Below are 6,783 nucleotides of genomic sequence, written 5' to 3' on the forward strand. Positions count from 1 at the left end.
AGGGCTAGAGGTTGGCACAGTAGGGATAAACAGGGCAACGTCTGTATGAAGCATCATACAGCTCACCTCTCTCGAAAGTACCTGGCTTGCAGCCCCATGATTTTTGCTATTTGATGAATGCAAAACACCACCTTCTAACGGCAAAAATTCCACTTAAAAAGAGAATAAAAAGGAAAGCTTTGGGGTTTCCTCACCTCAGGCAAACCTCCACAGTCAGGTGAGCTGGGCTCAGTGTGGGCTTGTGTGGCCCAGCCTTTCTCCAGCATGGCTAATGGGGAGCACGGCCTTGTTGGGAAAACGGGTTTCGACCTGAAAGTTAAGTCAAGGGTAGAGATCACTTTCAGGTGACAAGGGTCTGTATTTCGAATCAAAATTTAATGCCAGAAGTCAAGATCTTGAAAAACGCCTGTCCGTTTTACCTTCTTCCTGGGGAAGGTATAGCCTCCTAATTAGAGATTTGGAAATACACCACAGCCCACTGCTTGCATTACAGGGCTGGTTTGTCAAACACACGTTATATCTGCTAATAAGAAACCAGTTACGTAAAGATGTGAGAAATGGGGGGGCGCCTGGGTGGCTCAATCGGTTAAGCGTCCGACTTCAGCTCAGGTCACGATCTCGCGGTCCGTGAGTTCAAGCCCCGCGTCAGGCTCTGGGCTGATGGCTCAGAGCCTGGAGCCTGCTTCCGATTCTGTGTCTCCCTCTCTCACTGCCCCTCCCCCGTTCATGCTCTCTCTCTGTCCCAAAAATAAATAAACGTTAAAATAAATAAATAAATAAATAAAAAAGATGTGAGAAATGGAAATGCTGCGCCATTTTCCAGAACAAAATCTGCCTCTAAAACTCCCTGTAAAATATGCTTCATCATTTGAATAACAAAATACGCTATGCAGAAAAATAAGACTTCTCAAAGAGAGCCTGCATTCAGGTTGCACTGAGTACAAGCAATATGATGAATATTCTTTGTGCTACAAATGTTTTGTGAGAAAATAATGTGTTTTAGAAATGGAGCTGGGATAATACTAGAGACTTTGCTTTAGCGACCATCAAATAAGTTTCCAGGCAGGTTTTCTTGTTTCTCATGGATTCCTGGAGTTCATGGTGAAAGCTGCCATTAAAATTCATTAGATGAAAAGTAAACCTATATTACAATTGATGACATTCTCTTCTAAATTGTTAGCCCTATTAGTGAGAAACCTCTCGTCTGCCAAACTCTATCTATGGTGTCTGCTTTTCTCTTGCATTTTAATCTAAGAAGTGCTCCTTCATCGTTATATTTTTTTCCACGTGCCACATACCCCATATCACAGGGCATCCCATGAACTATCCTGAGATGCTTCTCAACTTTTAGAAACAGGATGCTGAGGTTGCAAGGAATCTCTTCTATTCCAGGCGTCAAGGTTGGAAAAATTACTTAAGGATGACAGGAAAAGATTTTTTTATGTGCCCGGGTACTAAGGCCTGAAACAGCAATTCATTCAACTGAAAAAAAAAAAAAAATCCCTGTGAGCTTTTCTTAGAGCCCACTGAAAAGGATCCGTGAGGACTCCCCTTCGGTGCAAAGCAATTCAAGAGCAGCACAAGTGGAGGGGAAGCTCTGTCTCTGTCACCTTGATCCTCAGACGCTGTTCCTTTGCAGTCAGACCCCTCCCCGCCATGCCTCCCATGGATTAGATCAGGAGAACAGAAAATGGCCAACCTCCTCTCATTGATGCAGAGACTGAATCCCTGTTATAGACTGTCTGTGTTCTCTCCTCCCTAGAATTCATATGGTGGAGCCCTAACGCTCAACATGATGGTATTTGGAGGTGAGACCTTTGGGAGTTCATTAGGGTTAGATGAGGTCATGCGGTAAGACCCTCATGATGGGACTAATCCTTATTCATCCTTAAAACTTCCTTATAAGAAGAGGAAGACAGACCAGAGCTTGCTTGCTTTCTCTCTGCCATGTGAGGACATCATGAGAAGGCAGCCATCCATAAGCCAGGAAGAGGGGTCTCACCAGGAACCAAACCTGCCAGCACCTTGATCTTGGACTCTTAGATTCCAGAACTATGAGATATATCTGTCGTTTAAGCCGCCCAGTCTATAGTATTTTGTTATAGCAGCCGGAGCTAACACACCCCTTCATCCACAAAATGTGGCATGATCATTTCTTCTTTACACATTACCCCACCTATGGTAATTTCTCTTGAATGTTTGCGCTATGGAAATCTGCAGAGTGATTGGCAAATTTGCAGAGTGCAGTTTGGCAGAAAAAAAACTCTGTGGGTCAGAATTTTTCTCCGAAACAGAGCTGGCTCACACAAAGGCCTCCTTCAGCTTGGCAAGCTCTATACTACCCTGCCTCCCTCACGGAAAAGCCAATTTCAAGCTCTCCTGAGACAGGCAGGTGACACGAACTCCTCTTCCATTCCCCAAAGCTGGCTGCACCAAGAGCTGTGGGAACAGAAATGGAACAGAAGGACTCCTTGAGCCTTCTGCCACCTGCCTCCTGTCTCCCCGCCTCACCACAGCGGGCGGAGGTGATCACCTCAGCAGGTACCAGTAGATGCGAAGAGGCTGCACTTCCCAGTCCAACAGGCCAGGATTTGAGTCTCTACTCCACCACCGATGAATTTTATGACCTTGAGTGGGTTGCTGAAACTCTCTGAGACACAGGGTCTTCCTTTTTGAGCTGGTGGCAATAATTCCTGCCTCACAGGATGTTTAGGAAGATGAATAAGATACCTGCATCAACATACCTAAGCACCCCATCAGCTCTGTTCCCACTGCCCTTCCCTCCTAGTCTCTTTCAACAATAGATTAGCAAGTCCCAGAAGTCATGGGTCATCACCTCCTATATGAACCACCCTCGCTCTTTTCCAGGCTGTGACTGAATGGGTCAGAGTCTGAGGCTATGTTGCAGAAGTTCACGGTGGCAGAGCTAAAAAGCCTTGCTAGCCAGCCTCCCCTGAGGAGGAACCTAATGTTCATGGTGGGATTATCATAGGAGATCTGCCGGTGTCTATTGTCCTGAGGTTTAGCTCCAGAGAAAGCAGCATGAACTTCTACTAACAGGAACAAAAGTTGATCACACCAACTGACCTCCTGGGGTGCCTGGCTGGCTCAGTCGGTGGAGCATGCGGCTCTTGATCTTGGGGTTGTAAGTTCAAGCCCCATGTTGGGTGTAGAGATTACTCAAAAATAAAATCTTTTTTTTTTTTTAAAGCCTCCTATGCTCAGATTTTTTTTTTTTCTATCTTCAGAAAACAGAAAGTTAAGGATGGGTGAATCATTCCTGCAAATTAGAGCTTAAAGATAGTACTTTGCTTTCTTCCCACTGAGGCTGTTGAGAAGTTTGGGCCCTTGGTATCAGCTTCATACTGGAAATGAACTTGACTCACAATCTATTCATAACCCAGCTCTGAATCTCTTCCCCTTAGAACTTTCAGCGATAAAAAAAAATAATAACAATAAAACCAGGGAGGGAAGGATGAGGCAATTCAGCTTATTTCATTATCTTGGATTTTACACTTCTTGTTTGCTAGCTTGATAAGGGATGCTATAATCTTTTATGATATCAACATCCTTTTTTATTGCACTAGATGGTAGGGGAATTGCCCCCAAATTAATAAAAACCATATGTTGGATTTGATTAAAAATCACTTTGGAATAATGATTGATCTAGCTTGGGAATGAGACTAAGTTTCCTCCTCCCCTTTTCTTGTTGTTTTTTTTTTTAATCATATGACTTTCAGAGTTTTTCTGGCTCCTTTCTTCCCCCACACTTGCCTTTATCTGCAAAACCAGGGTAATGAAAAGGTCTTATAAATCTCTGGTGTATATTTTTGTTACCAAGAATTGTATTGCAATCTGAAATATTGGTCCATCCGATGCCATCTTTGTTGCAATGGGGATGGTAATAACAGCATGCCATGGTCATGTCTGGATGTGTCCAGCAACTGGTATATGTGGTGAGATTGGTCCTCTGAGCATGTGCTATGTGGCTCTGGTAGGAACCCATTCTGCAAAGCTCTAAGGAAAGTGAGAAACTTCCCTCGTTAGCATAACTAGGAAAGTCTTCCAACTTGTTAGCCCCAGCCCATCTAGAAGCCCATCTAGAAGTGTTCCCAACACTTGATAATGCTTCTTTTCAACAACATGAATAATTGAAACCTACCAACAGCTAAGATGATTGATCTTTGAAAATCCTTTCCTTTACTCCCTACTTCAACACTGCTCCAGACATGGAATACATAAAACATTCCTGGTAAGTTTGTCAAAACTGATGAATCCTAGGCCTGTCTCTAAAGATGCAATTTCCTTAGGTGTGGGGTTGGTCCAGAAATCTGCATTTTTAGTGTGTACAGAAGTTAAGTCTGATATAGGTGCTCTGCAGCTCACCCTTGAAGAAATATTACTGTTACAGGAAACTTCAAAATGTCTTAGTTGGGGGGCGCCTGGGTGGCTTGGTCGGTTAAGCGTCCGACTTCGGCTCGGGTCATGATCTCACGGTCCGTGAGTTCAAGCCCCGCGTCGGGCTCTGTGCTGACAGCTCAGAGCCTGGAGCCTGCTTCAGATTCTGTGTCTCCCTCTCTCTCTGCCCCTCCCCTATTCATGCTCTGTCTCTCTCTGTCTCAAAAATAAATAAACGTTAAAAAAAAAAAAATGTCTTAGTTGGGTTTAAGAACATTGTCTTTGGAATACAACTGCACCCAGCACAAATCCAAGCTCTGCCTTTTACTGGCTCACTGATCTTGGGCAATTGAGTCAACCACTCTCAGGCTCTGTTTCCTCATCCAGAGAATAGAGGTAATAATTCCTATATCATAGCGTCGTCATGGGGATTAAATAAAATACTATGTAAACAATGTTGAGCACTGGACCTGGTGATTGTAATTGGAGACCTACTCCTAAGGGAAAATACTTCAAGGAGAGTTATTAACATGTTTGCTGTTGTCTTATTATTGGGTTGGTTTTCTATCACAAAAATAATGGAAACGAACCAAGAGGAATATTGGCCTTGGAAAGATCAGTGGTAGGGATTTGAAGGAAATGAAGCTTAACAAACTATGAAAACATGATGCTATGAGAAGGCGAAAAGGTGGTAGAGTGGAAGGTGGAAGAGACAGTGGGTGTGTGCAAATTTCACAACTGTTTTCAATTGTATGCCAGATAGTTGTATCCTGTTGGGTGGAACTACGATTTAGTGATGATTTTTATTTGGAGATTAAGTGTGGTTTAAGGAGATGCATAGGGGTGCCAAGTTAACGAGAGGTGTAGTGTGATAGCTGTTTGATGCGTCAACTTGACTAGACTACAGCCCCCACTCATTCAGTCTAACACTAATCTAGATACTGCTGTGAGGGGATTGGGTAAATGTAATTACATTCCCTAATCAGTTGATCTTAAATTAGGGATACTGTCCTGGTGGCCCTTGATTAATCAGTTGAAAGGCCGTAAAGGCAGGCTGAGACTTTCTTCCAAGAAAGAAAACTTTCCTGCCTGTGGATAACAGCTTCAGCCAATGCCTGTGGAGTTCTAGCTTACCCGTGACCTTCCCTTCCTGACTGCCTGCCCTATGGACTTGTTTAGTCACCTCCCCCCCCCCCAACTGTGTAAGCCAATACCTTTTACTAAATCTGTATCTATACATGCACATATGTATATGTGTGCTTATGTATATACACACATGTCACATATAAATAAACATACACATATAGAGTCCATATACCTAAATCAATATATATGTCTGCCTATCTACCCACCTACCTACCTATCATCTCCTACTGCCTCTTCCTCTATTCCTGTACCTTTGTAATATGGCTCTTTATCTTGTCCATGTTTTAGAAACTTGATTCAAAGTAGAATTAAATTACATGGCTCGTAAATAGGGCCCCCTCTGTCTCCTGTCCTTTTGCAGTCAGTGTCATGCCAATGTCTAAAAGGAGAATTGAGAAATGTATCATTCACAGAAGTGAACACCTTCAAAGTGGCTTATTTTTTTAATGGTTTTCTAGGACATCAGCTGGCAATTCTGTGATAAGTACTAAAGAAATAACAATGGTGCTTTAATTTTTCTTATCATTCTCTCTCTCAATAATCCAAGGGGATTCACAGATTTTATCCTAATGGAACTCTGGAAATCTCTCTGTGAGTGGGATAAAGGCAAGCATTATTAGTCTTATCGTAGAGTTGCAGAAACTAGAGCACAGAGAAGGGATGAGCTTTTCTTGAGGTGACTCAGTAAGTCAGCAGGTGAGACCCAACAGAACCTGGGAAATTAATTTCAAAACTCTCAAACCTACTTTGTCACCTGATCTGAAAGGTAAAATTAAAAAAAAAAAAAAAAAAAGGATGGGAGGAAGGAGAGAGGAAGGAAAGAAAGGTACTTCACTTTGCTCAAGGAAACACTGTTTAAAAGAGGTCACTCATAGGGGCGCCTGGGTGGCTCAGTCAGGTAAGCACCTGACTTGGGCTTAAGTCATGATCTTGAGGCTCATGAGTTAAAGCCCTACATCAGGCTTGCTACTCTCAGATCCTCTCTTTCTCTCTCTTTCTCTTTCTCTCTCTCTCTCCCTCCCTCATTTGTGCACTCTCTCTCTCCTCTCTGTCTCTCAAAAATAAATAAACAGTAACAAAAAAAAGAGGTTGCTCATAGACAATGGATTTTAAAGAAAGAAATCAAATAGGATATCATTAAAATATATGGGAGAAATGTAGTGGCTTGAAGAGTTTTCCAATTTATTGTGGAGTTAAAAAAAAAAAAAGTTAACATCTTATTACAATTATGTTTCCATT

The sequence above is a fragment of the Leopardus geoffroyi genome, chromosome C1 (genome assembly GCF_018350155.1).
Source record: "Leopardus geoffroyi isolate Oge1 chromosome C1, O.geoffroyi_Oge1_pat1.0, whole genome shotgun sequence".
Classification (NCBI taxonomy): Eukaryota; Metazoa; Chordata; class Mammalia; order Carnivora; family Felidae; genus Leopardus; species Leopardus geoffroyi.